This window comes from Anabrus simplex, chromosome 6, assembly GCF_040414725.1.
Source record: "Anabrus simplex isolate iqAnaSimp1 chromosome 6, ASM4041472v1, whole genome shotgun sequence".
Classification (NCBI taxonomy): Eukaryota; Metazoa; Arthropoda; class Insecta; order Orthoptera; family Tettigoniidae; genus Anabrus; species Anabrus simplex.
Genome location: NC_090270.1, coordinates 284301556 through 284321601, shown reverse-complemented (window position 1 = coordinate 284321601; position 20046 = coordinate 284301556).

Here is a 20046-nt window from a genome sequence, read left to right as displayed (position 1 = left end):
CTATCACCTTCCCCTTCCCCTTCCCTCTCTTCTACTTTCCTCAACATCTGCCTCAACCTAATTCCTGGATAACACTCTACCCTGGTTCCCTTTCCCTCCACACACTTTCCCCACGTGTCTAACGATGGAATCCCCCATGACCAACGCCTCAACCCTACCAACCTCATTTGATCCCCTCCCCTCCTGGTCAGCCCTATCTTTCCTGATAGCTGCAGAAGCTACTTCCTCCTCCCTTTTCTCCTTCCCATGACCCTGTTCCACCTGCCTTTTCCTATCCTCTACTCTACCTCAATCAATCAATCAATCAATCAATCAATCAATCAATCAATCAATCAATCAATCAATCAATCAATCAATCAATCAATCAATACTGATCTGCATTTAGGGCAGTCGCCCAGGTGGCAGATTCCCTATCTGTTGATTTCCTAGCCTTTTCCGAAATGATTTCAAAGAAATTGGAAATTTATTGAACATCTCCCTTGGTAAGTTATTCCAATCCCTAACTCCCCTTCCTATAAATGAATATTTGCCCCAGTTTGTCCTCTTGAATTCCAACTTTATCTTCATATCGTGATCTTTCCTACTTTTATAAACGCCATTCAAACCTATTCGTCTACTAATGTCATTCCACGCCATCTCTCCGCTGACAGCTCGGAACATACCACTTAGTCTAGCAGCTCTTCTTCTTCCTCTCAATTCTTCCCAACCCAAACATTGCAACATATTTGTAACGCTACTCTTTTGTCGGAAAACACCCAGAACAAATCGAGCTGCTTTTCTTTGGATTTTTTCCAGTTCTTGAATCAGGTAATCCTGGTGAGGGTCCCATACACTGGAACCATACTCTAGTTGGGGTCCTACCAGAGACTTATATGCACTCTCCTTTACATCCTTACTACAACCCCTAAACACCCTCATAACCATGTATAGAGATCGGTACCCTTTATTTACAATCCCATTTATGTGATTACCCCAGTGAAGATCTTTCCTTATATTAACACCTAGATACTTACAATGATCCCCAAAAGGAACTTTCACCCCATCAACGCAGTAATTAAAACTGAGAGGACTTTTCCTATTTGTGAAACTCAAAACCTGACTTTTAGCGCCGTTTATCAACATACCATTGCCTGCTGTCCATCTCACAATATTTTCGAGGTCACGTTGCAGTTGCTCACAATCTTGTAACTTATTTATCACTCTATAGAGAATAACATCATCCGCAAAAAGCCTTACCTCCGATTCCACTCCTATTACTCATATCATTTATATATATAAGAAAATATAAAGGTCCGATAACACTGCCCTGAGGAACTCCCCTCTCAACTATTACAGGGTCAGACAAAGCTTCACCTACTCTAATTCTCTGAGACCTATTTTCTAGAAATATAGCAACCCATTCAGTCACTCTTTTGTCTAGTCCAATTGCACTCATTTTTGCCAGTAGTCTCCCATGATCCACCCTATCAAATGCTTTAGACATGTCAATCGCGATACAGTCCATTTGACCTCCAAAATCCAAGATATCTGCTGTATCTTGCTGGAATCCTACAAGTTGAGCTTCACTGGAATACCCTTTCCTAAAACCGAATTGCCTTCTATCGAACCAGTTATTAATTTCACAAACATGTCTAATATAATCAGAAAGAATGCTTTTCCAAAGCTTACATGCAATGAATGTCAAACTTACTGGCCTGTGATTTTCAGCTGTATGTATATCACCCTTTCCTTTATACACAGGGGCTACTATAGCAACTCTCCATTCATTTGGTATAGCTCCTTCAACTAAACAAAAATCAAATAAGTACTTCAGATATGGTACTATATCCCAACCCATTGTCTTCAGTATATCCCCAGAAATCTTATCAATTCCAGCTGCTTTTCTAGTTTTAAACTTTTGTATCTTAATGTAAATGTCATTGTTGTCATATGTAAATTGTAATACTCTTTAGCATTAGTTGCCTCCTCTGTCTGGACATTATCCTTGTAACCAACAATCTTTACATACTGCTGACTGAATATTTCTGCCTTTTGAAGATCCTTGCATACACACTCTCCTTGTTCATTAATTATTCCTGGAATGTCCTTCTTGGAACCTGTTTCTGCCTTAAAATACCTATACATACCCTTCCATTTTTCAGTAAAATTTGTATGACTGCCAATTATGCTTGCCATCATGTTATCCTTAGCTGCCTTCTTTGCTAGATTCAATTTTCTAGTAATTTCCTTCAATTTCTCCTTACTTCCACAGCCATTTCTAACTCTATTTCCCTTTCCTACCTTTTCCCTTCCTCCGACTTCCACACATGTCTGCAACAGTTCCCTGTCCCTCATCTTCCCTCTGTTGTTCTACCTGGAGTGACTCGTACCGATTTCGCACAGACACCTGTCCTGAATTCTAATCCTGAATAGAGCCCTTAGCCTGAAATCTCCTTCCCCTTAGAATATTAGACCACCTATCTTCTACAACTTCCCCCTTTCCTTCCGCTCCCTCTTGTACACCTACTGTAACCTGTACATTATTTAAGGGAGTCCTGTCTTCTTTCGTGTCTTCTGTGAGAATCCTAAGTATCTCCCTCAAACTCTCCAACTCCTCCCTCATACCCCTCAATGCCTCGCCACACCCACACATGCACACCTTAACCGCCATCTTGCGTCGCTAACCTCAGTGCTGCCATCTTGATGGCACTAAACCTCATAGTTGCCACCTTAGGCACATGGTGGCTGGCAATTTGAAAAATTCCACGTGCTCTTGTTTGTAAGCAATGCTGCGTCTTTTTACAGCTGTCAGCCGCCATCTTTAAACAACAGATGTTCGCTAACTTCAGTATTGCCACCTTATCGGCACTAAAACACATGGGTGCCACCTTTCTTTGTGGTAGCGGGCAATTCGAAAAATTCCATGTGCTCTTGTTTGTAAACAAACCCACGAGCATTTTGACAGTTGTCAGCGCCCATCTTTATTCAAGAGAGCATCGTGCTGCTATCTTCATGGCACTAAGCCTCATCCTTAGGCATGTAGTGGCGGGCAATTTGAAATTCCACCTGCTTTCTTGACAGCGGTCAGGGGCCATCTTTATTCACAGAGCATCGTGCTGCCATCTTGACGGCACTAAACCTTATGGCTGCTACCTTAGGCATGTAGTGGCAGGCAATTTGGAAAAAATCGACATGCTTTTTGACAGCTGTCAGTCGCTATCTTTAACTACATGCACAGGGCTTACTGCTATCTTGACATAAGTATACTTTATAGCGCGGGACTTAGCCACGCCACAAGCAAGCAAGCTGCCCTTCCTACGATCATAGTTATAAAGCAAGCTGCACTTCTCAGCACACTTACCGAGCTGCCCTTCCTAAGAGGGGTGGGAGAGAATGCTTAGATCAACATGTCTACTGAGGCTAGCAGTGGAGTTCCCATTCCCGGGAATGAGTGAACACTCTTTTTGCAGAGTCAGCACCCAAACCTGCATCGTGAAGGGAAGAGTGTGCACGTGTTTTTAGCCTGCAGCGATAACGTCATCATAGTTGCGCATGTTTAGACTTGTATGGCCTACTCCTATTTTGGTACGGAATTTAACAGCAAACAAGCAAGCTGCTAATTGTCGGCACACTACTAGCAAGGTGTCCTTCTCAACATACTATTATCTCAGAGAACAATCGAATGGCTTCTTGGCGGTACGTATATCTCCCCTTGTGCTGTGCTATTCTGCAGTTGAGAACCTATGGCATAAATTCTGCTACTATGTTTTTGTAGGGACACGTGATTCCGTTGAGATATAATCTAACCTGACTTCTATCTTGGTACGGAATTTAAGGGGACAAGCAAGCAAGCTGCTACTTGTCGGCACACCGCTAGCAAGGTTTATCATGGCCGCGAAGAGTGTAAACAAGAAAAAGGTGAAGAAACGTGCTGGGAGAAAAGTGAGGAAGCATGCTGTGCATGGGCTCATCAATAAAGTGACTGATCTTCTCCCTTCGAGCTTCATCTTCCTAGTTACGAGTACTGCGGCCCTAGAACACTACTTGACGTTCGCTTGGCACGTGGTGTTCCTGGTATTAATATGTTAGATGCTGCCTGCAAAGAGCATGACCTTGCTTATCGACAAAACAATCCTGAACTAAGATGTGTAGCTGATGAAAATCTGCTTCGTAATGCTATGCTGCGTGTGTCGTCACCTAGTGCTTCAGTTGCTGAGAAGATAGCAGCACTTGTTGTTGTCAGTGCAATAAAAGGAAAACTGTTAGTGGGGAAAACAGTAAAATAAAGAAAGGATAAAACAGATTTACTTGAAGAAAAAAATGTATGTAAATATTCTAAAATAAATGTGAATTGTCAAAACATTTTGCAAGTGTTGTTTAATATTTATCCTACAGCATATCCTACTAATAATGTTAACTTAGAAGAAAGGAGAGGTAGAGGATCGAGAATTAAAAATCACACACAAGATTTAAAGTAAATCCTCTTTATTAACCCATGAATTTCTGCAGTTCCTCAATGTTGAATACTCCTTCAATAGGCTGTCCTCTGAGATCGCGAAGTAAATACGTAATTGGAGTAGTAAGCTTAACACTCCTGATTTGAAAAATTTCAATGCTCCAGTTGGGAGTGTGTCCCTTTGCAAAGATAGACTTGTATTTGCTGATACGAACAAAATCACCTTCTTTAAAGCGATAGCGGCGTGGATACAGCAGTTTTAATTACAAGATGAATAGCACCTAGGCGAGGTGTATTCCTTGTAACAAGACGTGCTTTGTTCCCATAGTGCGGTGAGGTGTATCGTAGGTAGATACAAGTCTAGGTAGCAGCGCAATCCAACGATATGAACCTTGTGCTGTAAATTCTCGCCACATCATTGTTTTGAGTGTACGATTAAAGTGTTCTAGAACACTTGCTTTGAGATTGCTGAACGTAGAGTAGTGTTGAATGCCAAGTAAATTGAGGTAAGGAGAAAAATCCTTGTTGTAAAACTCTCTACCTTGATCGGTTTGAAGAAGCCTTGGGCAGCGATTCGAGTTTTCAACAATATGTTTAAATGCTTCTTTGACTAGTGCTGCTGTTTTAGAACGCACAGCTTGTGCAAAAGCAAACTTTGAGTACAAATCGATAACAGTAAGTAGATACTTATACCCCTTATTGCTAGAGGCATATGGAATAATTTCTACTAGGTCTGCTTGACATCTTTTCCTCGCGTAATAACGCATCTGCGACAGTAGGTGTGACGTGCTGGTTTATGTAACTCATGTGCGATGTTTACCTTTACAGGTGATATCTTCTCTTGACAAGCCATTACAAAATAATACCGGCATGTTGTAATTCCCTCTCTATTTCTAGAATTTCTGATTCGTGACCCATGTTACCAACATCTTGTGATGCTCTTAGAACTTGTAATCGTTCAACGAGTAAGTTTGGATCATTCCAGTATCTTACGTGAACATACGGCAACAAAGGCTTGTAGATAACATCAAGACAACGTGCAGCTGGAAACAGCTTAAAATAAACTCACGATACTTGTAACTCCTTTTTACATTTACAGCTTCTGTTCTCTTGTAATTACGTCGTGTTGCGTCAGTAGCGAAAAGTATTGCTTTATATTTTTTAAGATCATCTTGTAAAATTATATCCTTATCAGGTATTAGTGAGAAAAGAAGTTCTAAGGGTCCTTTCGTAGGTTTATAAGCAACACCTTTCACAATACGTTTGTTGCTATTAATCTTAACATTTGAATTTCCTATCCGGGAACAGTCGTCTTCTTAGAGAATACCGTAAGTAGTGTCAGTTTGCATGTAAACATTTTTTCTACATATGGTGCAAAGAGAGATCCATAGGTATCTTGAATAAAAGTTCTAAACTGATTACGATACTCTGGCGTGATCATAACCTCAGACAAAGACGGTAGATCATGCGTCGATGAAGTAGGTGTTTCAGCAATAACGTCTGTACTTAAAAACTCAACACGCTTAGATGGTGAAGTATAGTTAAGTTCTTCCACGTTATCCTCCTATTGATATTATTGATCTTCTCTTGTTTATGCTTCTCTTTATGATATGATGTTTGCACAGAAACAAAACTTGAAGTAGACTGCGGCAATGAAGTAGAATTAAAAATGTCTTTGAGTGGTGTAATTAGTTGCGCTTTTAAAAATAAATCCGTGTCTGTTTGAATACGTTTAAGCTCTTCAAATTTTCGTCGAATAATGTTTCGAGCTTGGATGATATGTTTTGTAATCTCCTTGCTAGATGTTAACATGATGATGGTTTTTTATCAAGTAGTTACTGTAATTCTGTGTTAATGCATATAAAATGATCGAAACCCATGCGATATCGTCCATGCTGAACACCACCTTCTTTATCAATAACTAAAAAGCTGTAACGATGTGATGACCAACATGTAGCGCACATACGGTTAAAGTCATTAAAAGTCATATGAGTGTTAACATGATCGTCATACACATCTCGCATGTTGCGCTCATCTTGCCGGAAAAGCACAATAACATTTGCGTTGTCGCGTATCAACTGCTTAGGCACAAATAGATGCATAAATAGATGCAATAAACATATTTATGTCGTCCCAAACTAAAAATGCACGAATAACGTTTCGCTGTTCTGTTGCGACATCATTAAAGATCATAAGAGAATTAGGAAGCACATCGTCCGGTGATGGTACCTGCTCATGTGAATTAAATTCAAAATATTTTGTTCCATATTTAACCAGATCGTGCATTACAGTTTGCAGAATAGTATATAGCGGTTGATGGAGTTGCTTTGCGGATACATAAGTATTCTCGAAGAGTATACCATTTAAAGAAGTAATGAGTGTAAGTAAAAGATTTGTTTTTCCGCATCCCGACGGGCCTGATATAATATAACGAACAGTGAAAATAAACAACGTTCCATGACGTTTTCTTGTAGTTGTACTAGAACTAGATAAGAGATGTGGCACAATGTCGCTAACAGGTAGTCTCTCTTGCTGCTTTATAATCTTCATAATAACTTAATCATAAAGTACGCAATAATAATATATATATTTAACGAAACAAGAGGTAACAGTTAGTTTATCATTTGCTCTTGACGAGTAAAGTCGTGTACAGAATAGTGAAACAACGACATCCAAATGATATGAAGAAGAAAGCGAAAGCTGTCGGATGGAAAGATATTATAAAGGCTGCACAAAAAGCTATTCGAGGGGAATACAATCCGCGTGTAGCTATTACTAAGGCACTACGCGCATCAAGAGCGAGAATTTATCCAAAGTGTAAAGCATTGTTTAGTAAACGTGTACGAATTATTCCTGTACCAAAACGAGGAGGATTTCTTCCTGCGCTGTTTGTTGGCCTAGCAGCTTTAGGGTCATTGCTGGGTGGTGCTAGTGCTGTAGCAAGAACTGTTAAGGCTGTAGAAGAAGCGAAACAACAGTTGAAAGAGAATGAACGTCATAACAAGACGATGGAGGCAATTGCATTACGAGGTAAAGGCGTACACATGAAACTAGCACCATACAATAAAGGGCTTGGCATCTACATATCTCCAAAAAACGTCTACTGAATGCACTACCACATCGAGCTCTAACTCATGTAGAAGTTTTTACGTTTGCTAAACAATTAGCAGTTCGTTATTTTCGTGTTGTGTATATGCACGATCAACCATCAGCGTGCCCACGTGAACGTGAAACTGCCGTAATTAACTTAGACAACAGTCGCGCACCTGGAACTCATTACGTTGCTTATGTAAAACGTAAATCTAAAGTATGGTATTTCGATAGCTATGGAGACTTACCTCCTCCCTTTGAACTCATACGTTATTTCGGAAGCAGTGCAGACATTGTTTACAATAAAAACCGTGTGCAAAAATTGAATACACCCAAGTGCGGACGATTATGTATTATGTTCTTATATCAATCCCAGACAGTAGCGAAAGAGCGTTAGTGTGCACGTGATGACTAACAGTGAAAGAACGTTTGCCGTACGTGGAGAAAGACCGGAAGCAACCGTCTATTTTAATCCACCGATTGAATTTGGCTATCAGCTACATAGTCTTAGACTAGTATCTTTTGAAAGTTACAATAAAAATTATAATGTGTGTGATGGTGTAAAAAAGTTCTGTTACGATGAGTATGTGCTAACGCTACCCTCAGGTAGTTATTCAGTAGAAGATATCCATGACTATATTGAAAGTACGTTAATTGGTCAGTTTGGAGAAGAGAGTTTTAGTAATCATAATTACAAGTTCTCAATTACTGTAAGCAACATTACGCATAAATGTGTTATTGAATCATCATTTAAGATTGATTTCAAATCATAACCTGATTCGATTGAACCATTGTTTGGATTTTCATCAAGGGAGCTCCTACCGAACGTACGTTACGAGTCTGATCAACCTATAACACTCTTCAATGATTATCATGTGAACATTACTTGTAATATTATTACAGACTTGAATAGTAATCTACAACCTTCGCACGTCCTGCATGACTTTATTATTACAGAAGAACGTGGATATACTATTCGCGAGAAACCAGCAGTAGTTCTTTATCATCCTGTGTCTGTAAAACACATTAGTAATATCACTCTTAGGCTTGTAAATGAACATAATCAGCTTATTTATTGAGATTGGCACGCGTACGTAGCTTACAAACTTCATCTCAAACCAGTATGAAAAACATCTATAAAACCCGGTGTACATTCGGAAGACATACTACAAGTTTGCGAAGACTCATCGAGTTAACAGATAACCATAAGCAGATACTCCAAGATTTAAGTTATACGCTACACCAATAAAATTGAGGAAATGCTAGACATTATGAATACAGTAGAAACTCGTGAAGGTGTAGTTCGAAGTGAGCTTCATTCTTATCAACCCTTTACGTTTGGATTAAATAACAATGATGAAATTCACTTTATTATTAATCAACAAGATGTATACACCTTACCACTCGAAAACTACCTCTATATTGAAGGACGACTAGATAAGTCAGATGGAAGTGGACCAAGCACATCTCAACTAAACACCCATGCTGTAGCTTTTCTCTTTTCTGAAGCGTGATATGAAGTAAATAATGTCGAAATAGATAGACGAAGAATGTTGGTATTACAAGTGCATGAAACACTACCCTTTTTGTGATGAAGAAGGTTATCTTTTGTGGATGGCAGGATGGTGTCCGAAAGCTAATAACAAGTGGATCATTAATGAGGATGGAACTGTTACAGGTATGTTATCATTGAAACTTATTTTTGGCTTCGCAGAAGACTTTACACGTATTATAATCAACGCAAAACAAGAGCTTATTCTTATCCGTGATCGAAGTGATTACAATTCTCATAAAGCAGCAGAAACACCAGTAGACTCGAAAATTACACTTCATCGTATATTGTGGAGGATTCCACATGTAACCTTATCTGATCGTGAAAACTTCGATTGCTTAAGATTGTAAAAAATGATGCACCATTACCTATACGTCTTCGAAGTAGGGAGCTTCATGAATACCCTGTGTTACCACCTACAAACCAGCATAGCTGGGCTGTTAAAACATCACGTTTTACTGAGAAGCCTTTGTACATTACTTTTGGATTTCAAACCAATCGTAAATTCAATCACGAAAAACATAGCTCACTGTTTGATCACTGTAAATTAAGACATGTTGGACTATATCTCAACGGAATTACGTATCCTTACGAAAACATAGACATTAACGTTGAGAAAATAAATTTAGGATGCTCTATGACATGTTATGTAAATTTCATTCATCATATTATCAGAAAGAAGATCGTCCACTATTTTCGCCTCAAGAATTTAAAAATAAATCACCTATTGTAGTTATAGACTGCTCTTATCATGAAGTATCTATAAAGAAATCTCCTGTTGATATTCGTTTAGAATTTGAAATATCTGAAAACATTCCTGCTAACACAGCAGTCTATTGTCTTATTATTCATATGAGTGATGTTACTTACCATCCGCTAACGAATATTGTTACTAGACTATAAATAAGGATAGCCCTTTATCATCAACATTAGTGTGTGCTTCGACATCGTACGCTATGGAACAGAAAGAGTAAAACAAACAAAACTGTAAATGTGCATGCTGTTTGCATGCTCATACGCAACATCTTATTTATCTCACACCAGTAAGTGAGGCTATTAAGATGTTCTACAAACATAGAACCTCATATGAGATGCCAAAACATCTTATTCAATACTTACCGCCAGGATTTTTATCTACGTACGCTGCCCCTTACGTACATGATTTTTGGGACATCCTTCCTCTAAACAGTAAGATGTCAATCGCTGTAGCTTTAATGCAGAACCTGTCAACGTCATTAAAACATCGAGGGGAAAATGGTGATGATGATTCGAATGGACCAAACCGAGGATTGAACACTGTGCACAGAGTATGGATGAACTTTTTCCAGTACCTGATGATGATGATTCAGGAAAGGAATAAACCACATGAATAACAACAAGGTAAGAACTGCATATCTTCTTTGTAAAGCATAACATACCTTCTATAATATATTTCTAAATGTTTTGTTTAATTTGAATGTTGCAGGAGGCATTTCGGATGCATGCTACCTCTTCGCAAAACTTTGTTAAGAAGCATAGCAACCTTGTCAGCAGCAAAATGAACACTATTGCAGTACATTGTAAATACATATTTGTTTGCATTCAAAATGTTGTACTTACTGCATTCCTTTGCCTCCTTACACTTACACATTCTTGAGAAAACGAACAAGTCTAAGCATGCACAACTATGATGACGTCATCGCTGCAGGTTAAAAACACGTGCACACTCTTGCCTTCGCGATGCATGTTTACACTTGTTCGATAGAGATACGCCTTGACAGAGGAGGAGTAGGAGGAGGAGAGCGACATCGAGTACAGGGTTCGATTCTAGTCTTGTTATGTTTCAATCACATCTTTTGGGATCTGCAAGTCTAAACATGCACAACTCTGCCTTCGCGATGCATGTTTAAACTTGTTCGATAGAGCTATGCCTTGACAGAGGCTGAGGGGGCGAGGGGAAGGAGGAGGAGCCGCCATCTTGTGCAATCCCCCCTAGGCCATCTCATAAGAACTCATGTATAGCAGCCATCTCGTACAATCCCCCAGAGCCGGCATCTCTAACACCACCTTGGTTTTTAAAACTAAGTTAATGATATGTTGAGAAGGGCAGCTCGGTAAGTATGTTGAGAAGGGCAGCTTGCTTGTGGCGTGGCTAAGTCCCGCGTCATAAAGTTTACTTCCGTCAAGATAGCAGTAAACTATGTGCATGTAGTTAAAGAAAGCGGCTGCCAGCTGTCAAAAAGCACGTGGAATTTTTCAGATTGCTCGCCACTACATACCTAAGGTTGTAGGCATGTGGATTTAGTCCCTACCAGTACTAAAGTTTTCTTGTTTAAAGATGGTCGCTGACAGCTGTCAAGAAACACGTAGAATTTTTCAAATTTCCCCCACCACATTTCAAAGGTAGAAGCTAAAGATGGCAGCACGGTGGTCGTTGATTAAAGATGGCTGCTTTCTGCTCGTCAAAAAAGCAAGTGGCTTTGTTTACAAACAACAGCACGTGGAATTTCAAATTTCCCGCCACCACGTGCCTAAGGTAGTAGCCGTCAGGTTTAGTGTTGTAAGGATAATAGCACGGTGCAATGTTGATTAAAGATGGCAGCTGTCAAAAGCACGTCGAATTTTTCAAATTACCCGCCACCACATTTCAAAGGTAGTAGCTAAAGATGGCAGCACGATGCTCTGTTGATTAAAGATGGCCGCTGACAAAAAGCACGTGGAATTTTTCAAATTGCCCTCCACCACGTACCTAAGGTAGTAGCTAAAGATGACAGCACGATGTTCTGTTGATTAAAGATGGCCGCTGACAGCTGTCAAAAAGCACAATGTTTTGTTTACAAACAAGAGCACGTAGAATTTCAAATTGTCCCCCACCGCATGCATAAAGAGCTTCATAACAGCAGCTGCCATTTTGTGCAGTAGCCTCTAAGCTAGCTTTCATCATAAGACAGTCTAGCTCGAGCAGTCGAGGAGAGAGGTTGCGTAGCGAAGTGCGTGCTGTAAACATGGTTGGCATTGAACAGTACCGGGCCGCTATTGGGAAATGGCAGGCAAGGCAGAAGAAGGAGGTCAGGAATGGATTGGTGACGGACGGATTGAAAATGAGTGAAGCGGTGCTGGTGGTGACAGTGATAGCAGTGTTACTGGTTATTGGGGGGGGTGGAAGTAAACCCAGGCCCAAATACCAGTGGAAAATATAGCACAGAGGATTTGGCCGCACTCAGGGTGGTTGTAAGTGAAGTGATGCAGGAAAAGTGTCAATGGGATAAGGTGCAGGAAATAAAGGACATGATGGAGGAGCAGAGAAGGGAGATAGGGAACATGAAGAAATGGCTTGAAACGAAGACAGAGGAATCGAGCAGGAGAGTGGTCAATAACGAGAAAGAAATTGAGTTATTGAGAGGGGAAGTGAAGCATCTGAAAGACGAGGTGATGAAGATGAAGAAAGAAGCGGAGGGGTACAGGCAGGAGAGATTGAAAAAAGCCATATTTTTATATGGAATTGAGGAAGGGGCGAGAGAGAGCAAGATTGAGCTGATATTTAAGGTGGTGGAAGCTATACGGGATGTTATGAAGGTAAACTTTAGTGAGGTAGACATTGATGATGTAGAGAGAGTTGGTAGAATCAAAGGTCGGAGGCCAATTAGGGTTACATTGTTCTCAACCCTAATGGCAGATTCTGTGTTAAGAAACAGCAAGAATTTACAAGGGCGGAAAATAGGGGTGAAAGGAGACATGGGAAGAGAAGGAAGTGAAAACGCGAAGATCTTGAATAGGCACCTTTGGAGAGCGAGGAACCAGGGGCTAAAGGCCCGAATAAGAGGTCTGAGGTTGGAGGTGACGAACGGGCGATGGGTCAGATTTCATTCAGTTTCTAAGCTAAAGGAAATGGACGAAAACGAGAGGGCTGAGAGTGGTGAGAGGTCAAGACAAGATGGGAAGAAGAAAGAAGAAAAGAAGAGGAGGAGGGACGTGGCAGGTGAGCAGGGCATCTCGGAAGAGAATGGGCAGTGCAGCCGGGAGACAGAAGACCAAGATAGTGAAGTGGACGGTGAGAGTGGACCGCAAGAAACTGGGAGAGGAGAGTGTAGTGGTGCAGTGAGTAAGAAAGGACAAAGGGAGATGGATTCAGAAGTCCAAAATAGTGAGGGGGAGAGTGGGGGTGAGCAGCAAGAAGAGGTGAGTGCAGGGTGCAGTGGTGTAGCGAAAAAGAAAGGTCAAGAGGAGACAGATAGACAAGAAGGTAAAAAACTTATGAGTAAAGTCAGGAGTAAGAGCTTAAAAGACATATGGGGAAAAGTACGTAAAGGGATGGAGGATACAGAGGGAGAGAGGTCGAAAAATACTAGAAGTAAGAATAGAGTGGGAGACCTAGAAGGGAGGGAGGGAAAGTTATAACAATTTTGGAAGATAGGATGTGTGAATATTGAAGGAGTAAGGAGCAAATTAGGAAACAAGAAAGTTAGGGAAGTAATTGAAAGTTTCGATGTTGTGGCACTCTTAGAGACGTGGTTGGAAACAGGGAGGGAGATTGCGTGGAAGGGGTTTGAGATAAAATATAAATATAGAAGAAAAGAGAGGAATAAGGGACGAGCACCAGGAGGGATGATAGTTCTAATTAGGGAAGAAATTAGTGAAAGAGTAGAGGATATAGAGACCGATATGATGGAAACCATATGGCTGAGATTGAATTTGGGAGAGAGAGAGGGACGGAGGAAGAAAATAAATCTAGCTTTTGTTTACTGCCATCCTAGTAATTCAGAATATGCAAATAAATATTTTTTTGAAGAGTTATTGGTGGATATTGGTAGGATAAGGGGAATGTATCCAGGGGAGGAGGATATGTTGTTATTTGGGGATTGGAACGCGAGAATAGGAGAACAGAGCCCAATTTATAGTAAGGAGGATGGAATGTGTTTGTTAGAAAGCAGAAGGAGTGAGGACAAAATTACAAATAGTTATGGAGAGAAGCTCCTAGAGATGTGTGCTGTGGGAAACTTGTATATTCTGAATGGGTGGATAGAGGGTGACAGGACGGGGAAATTGACATATGTTACGGAGAAAGGGGGTAGTGTGATAGATATGGTTCTGAGCTCGGAAGGGATGATTGGGGAAGTTGTAAGTATGGAAATAGGAGATTGGATTGAGTCACACCATTTCCCGGTGAGGGTTATGCTGAAAAGAGAGGTAGAGAAGCGTACAATGAAGGAAAATGAGACAAAGGATAAACGAGGGAGGGGTTATAATAAGTACAAATGGACAGAGAAGGTGGGCCGGGATTGGAATAGGGTAGTAAAGGAGGAGTTACATCTTCTGAAATTTGGGTGGGAAGGGGCGTTAGAAGAGAATGATACTGATAAAGCCTTGGAATTGTTGCTACATCCAATAAAGATGATAGCGCAGAAGGTGAAAGCTAGAAAAGGAAATAAGAAAGAGGGAGAAGAATGGTTTAATAGGGAGTGTGAAGGATTGCGGAGGAGGGTGATGGACGCTTTAGGAGAATATAGAAGGAAAGGTGGAAGCCAAGAAAGGGAGTTTTTCTGTAGATTGAGGAAGGAGTATAAAAAGAAAATTTCTGAGACAAGAAAGACGTGGTTAGAGGAACAAATGGAAGCCATAAATAATGACTGCAAGACTAACAATTTTGAGAGAGTCTGGGATAAGATTAATAGAATTATTAAGGGTGGAAGGAATATGGAGAGAACGAGTATTGAGGAAGTGCAATGGGTCAGGCACTTCGAGGAATTACTAGGAAAAAAGGGGGGTGATAGATTGAGAGGTTCGGGAGAAGAAGTAATTTGGAGTAATAGGGGAGTGGCAATTTATGACTTGGATAAAGAAATCACAAGAGAGGAAATCCGGGGAGTGATAAGCAGAGCCAGAGCGAAGTCGGCCGGGGGGTGTAATGGTATAAATAATAAGTTTTGGAAGGAAATTAGTAAAAATGAGATAATGATAGAGGGCATGGTGAAACTATTCAATAGGATATTCGAGGGAGGAAATTACCCTAGGGAATGGGAAACAGGAATTATATGCCCTATATACAAGGGAAAGGGTAGTAGGAACGATGTGAACAGTTATAGGGGTATATCTCTGCTGGATTCTCTGAGTAAAATATATACTGGGGTGCTAGCGAACAGAATAAGTGGGTGGGCGGAAGAAAATGGAATTTTGACAGATTACCAAGGGGGATTTAGGAAAAAGAAAAGAACAGTGGATAATATAATGATAGTAAAGACTATTTTAGAAAAGTATAAGAATATGAATAGAAGTACGGTTTATGTAACAGCAATAGATTTTGAGAAAGCTTTTGATAAGGTAAATAGAGAGGCCCTACGAGAGAAATTAGGTAGGCTAGGGATTTCGGAGAAGATGTTGAGGGCAGTGGAAGGAATATACAGGGATGTCAGGTTTTGTGTAAAATTGGGAGAAGGGAGAATGAGTGGACCATTGGAGTCCAAGGTGGGTTTAAAACAAGGTTGCAAGTTATCGCCCATACTGTTTATTTTATGTATAAACGATATTTTAGAGGGGTTTGGGGCAGGAAATTGGGCTGTACCGGTAATTAATGGTGTGGAAGTGCCAGGACTGATATTTGCGGATGATGTGTTATTGATGACGTTAACTTCAGGGGCGATGAATAGGGCCTTAGAGTCAGTGATGCTATTTGCGAGGAAATGGGGATTGAAAATTAATGGAAATAAGTCTAAAATATTGATAGTACAGGTGAACAAAAGAAGAAAGATTGAAGGGAATTGGGTAATACAGGGAGAAAGATTGGAACAGGTAAGGAAGCTGGAATATCTAGGAGTTATTTTTAATGATAAAGGAACTTGGAGTGACCAGATCAAAAGAATGAAATATAGAGGCTTGGCAGCCTTAGCCTCAGTCAGAAATTTGCTACTCAAGTTCCCGGGGATCAGTTACAAAACACTGAGACTCGTGTTCAGGTCGGTAATAGTGGGGAGGGTATTATACGGAGCAGAAGTTTGGGGGCTGGATGAAAAAAGAGAGGAACTAAGAAAGATTGTTAGTAGTTTTGCTAAGTTAGTGATGGGCTTACCGAGGTGTACAGCAAATGTAGGGGCGGAATTAATGTGTGGGGAGGATTTGGAATCAGAGGGTGTGAAAAGAATAGTTAGATATTGGATGAATTTAAAAAGACAGGAAGGTGGGAGAGTTTTACAGGCTGCATATGTACAGCAATTTAAGAGCATGTATAAGGGTGGTTGGTTAGAAAAAATAAAAGGGTATTTAGAGAGGATAGGATTAGGGCACCTGTGGGGGGAGGTTTGGTCAAAGACAGAAGTGAGAGGGATGAAAATACTGGAAAGGAGAATTAGGGATATCCATAGGCAGAAATTATTAGGGGAAAGCAGACTAAGAAATTCGCTGAGCGTTTTGACGAAAATAGAGGAGATAGCAGGGTTGAATATTAGATACGTCGATAGGTCAAATAGATATGGGATGATGTGGTGGCTTTTAGGTCTGCCAAGGAATAAGGGCTGGTTACAGGGCAGGGATAAGACAAGGTGTGTACTTTGTGGAGATGTGAATGATGAGTTTCACTTGCTAAGAGACTGTGAGGGAACGAGGGGGTTAAGACATGGATTATTGAGTGCCGAGCATCGGGAAATACTGGGGAGAGGGGATGAGAACGCAATACTGAGATGGATTCTTAAACAATGGGAAAAAGGGGGTGAATTGAACAGGTATTTTTGTGCGACAAAAAAGGCCTGCGAGAGTAAAATGAAGGAGAGTGAGTTAGAGGGTGGGCAGGGGAATAGGGGGGTAGAATAGTTATCTCTATAAGGGAAGGAGAGAGTAGGTTAAAATTTTAATGGTTTAGTGTATATAGGGACTGAGTATTTAGTTAGGGGAGTTAGGTAAGAGGACAGGAGGGCATGGTCTGTTTGTTTTATGATATGTCAGTAATTGTTATTCATTGTAATTTTATTAGGTTATGATGGTAACTATTTGTGAAGGCTGAAATATGGTAAATAATTTGTGAAGGCTGAGACGTGGTAAGGGTGAAGTGATATATTTATTGTGATATTTGGAGTTGACGCTGATTGGTAAGTTTTATGATATGTCAGTAATTGTTATTCACTGTAAATTTATTAGGTTATGATGGTAATTATTTGTGAAGACTGAAATGTGGCAATGGTGAAGTGGTATATTTATTGCTGATGTATATAAGAGAGAGGATAGCATGATAGTGTGGTATGAGATTGAGAGGTGGTATATGAAGCGATGTGTTGGTATTGAAGGGAGCTGTAGTAGCTTTTGGTTAGGTAGGAGGTTTATTTAATGCTAACTAAGTGAGTGTTAAGAGGGACAAGAGTTTTGGATGGTAGAGATTGGAATGTGGTGTTGGTGAAGAGATGGTATATGAGTGTTTGGTATTTTAAGGTGAAGATGGCCTGGTATCTAGATACGATTAAGTTAAGATGTGTCATATTGCTGAAATGAGGTGTTGGAGAAGTGGTGGTATAAAATGGTCGCAGTTATTGAGGACTATGGTTGAAATATGGTGAGAAGCGGTGTTAAGCGGTGTTATCTTTGTAAATCTGAGATGTTGTAAATTTAGATTTAGTGGTGTATTGTGGAAGGTATATGAGGTGGATCGGGAATGGAAATTGTGGGTAAGAGGTGGTACCTGAATCCGGGAGTTTGTATGTAGATGGTTTATTTATTGCTGAATTATATTAGATTTATCGATTGAAACAAAATGTGGTGTGGGAGAAGTGTTGGTATAGGCGAAGATGGTTTGGTAATGAGATGGTTTAATTTATTGCTGAAACTTTTGGAGTTGGAGAGATGATTGTATTAAGTGCGGGTTGGTAAATGTAGTGTATGATGGATTGAAGGGCGAGTGCGGAATGTTGGTTGTTATGGTTTGGACAGAGAGTAAGTTAGAGGACAATGAAGATGACGTATGTGCTGAATCCACAAGGACACGTAATGAGTGGTGGTTGCGATAGCAAATGTAATGCTGAGCATGGCTTGGGTTTTAAAATGAGATCAAGCATGACTAAATAATGGGTAAGTTGCAACATGAGAGGTAGTAATGCATTGAAATAAGAGTGGTATTTAAGGTAAGTGTGGAGGGAGACCAGTGTTGAAATTTGATTGTAAGTTATTATGATTTTCTGCTGGGTTAGGATTGTGTTATTTATTGTTGTGAACGTGGAGGACTTTTGTTTGGGTTATGGCTGGTTAGAATGTAAGTGCTGACTGTCGATGTTTTGGTATTGATCGGGAGTATGTCAGGGAAAATGAATGTGACGAAAGATACTGTAAGGCATAAGGACAAGTGATGAGTTTGCTGGACCCTCGAGCCGAGGACTGCTACAGAATTGTTATCATTTTTGTTATTATTTATTCCTATTATCTCTATTATCATTATTATATTATTATGTATTTAGTTATTATTATTAGTATTATTATTATTATTATTATATTATTATTATTATCATTATTTTATTATTATTTTATTATTATTATTTTTTATTATAATTATTAATATTGTGTCTTATTGCTTTGTGAACATGTAATGGGGCGGAAAGCCTGTTTGTTCATAAATAAATAAGTATAAGTATAAGTATTTCATCATAAGAGCGCATGTATACCCGCCATCTTGCGCAAGCGTCCCTAGAGCGTCTCATAAGAACAGCAGCCATCTTGCACAAGCGTCCTTAAGCCGTCTCATAAGGAGCTGTGTATAGCCCCAGCTTGTAGAGTTAGATAGCCGCCATCTTGCGCAAGCGTCCCTAGGGAGTCTCATGAGAACAGCAGCCATCTTGCGCAAGCGTCCCTAGGGGTCTCATATAGAGCTTCCGTCAAGATAGCAGTAAGTCATGTGCATGAAGTTACAGCTAGCAGCTGACAGCTGTCAAAGAGCACGTTAATTTTTTTCAAATTGCCAGCTACTACGTGCCTAAAGATAAGGTTTAGTGCTGTAAAGATGGCAGCACGATGCTCTGTTAATTAAAGATGGCCTCTGACACCTGTCAAAAAAGCACGTGGAATTTCAAATTGCCCGCCATCACGTGGCTAAGGTAGTAGCTGTGAGGTTTAGTGCCGTAAAAATGGCAGCACGATGCTCTGTTGAATAAAGATGGCTGCTGACAACTGTCAAAAAGCACGTGGGTTTGTTTACGAGCAAGAGCACGTGGAATTTTCCAAATTGCTCGCCACCACATGTCAAAGGTGGCACCCATGTTGTTTAGTGTCGTTAAGTTGGCAGCACTGAGGTTACCGATCGTCTGTTGTTTAAAGATGGCGGCTGACAGCTGTCAAGAGCACGTAGAATTTTTCAAATTGCCCGCCATCACGTGTCTAAGGATGAGATTTAGTGTCGTCAAGATGGCAGCACTGAGGTTAGCGATGCAAGATGGCGGCTGACAGCTATCAAAAGTACGTGGCATTGTTTACAAACACGAGCACGTGGAAGTTTTCAAATTTCCCACCACCACGTGCCTAAGGTGGCAAAAAAGTCTTGGCAAGGTCTGAGGAAGCTAGGGGGTCAGAGGAGGAAATAGCTCCCAAGTGGATCCATTATACAGTTATAAAAAGCACGAATGACGAGAAGTAAGGCTTTGGCGACATCAGATATAGCTATGAACAAATAACTAGACTGGGTAGTGGGATTAATAAATATCGAGGGTATATTAAGCAAACTGGGAAATGATGAATTTATATATCTAATGAGAGATAGTGAGATTATAGTAGAGACTTGGTTGTCACCTAGCAAAAATGTGAAAATACCAGGATTTAAGGTCTGGAGTAAAACGAAATATAAAAGGAGTCTGAAAGGGCGTTACCCGGGAGGGATAACAGTTATCGTAAAAGACGAAATTTGCAAGCAGGTGGAGATATGGAAATCGGGATGTGAAGAAATGATTTGGGTAAAAATTAAGAAAGGAGACCAGAATGGGAGAGAAATTGTTATTGGTTTTAGTTACAGTCACCCAGCGGAGTCCCCGTT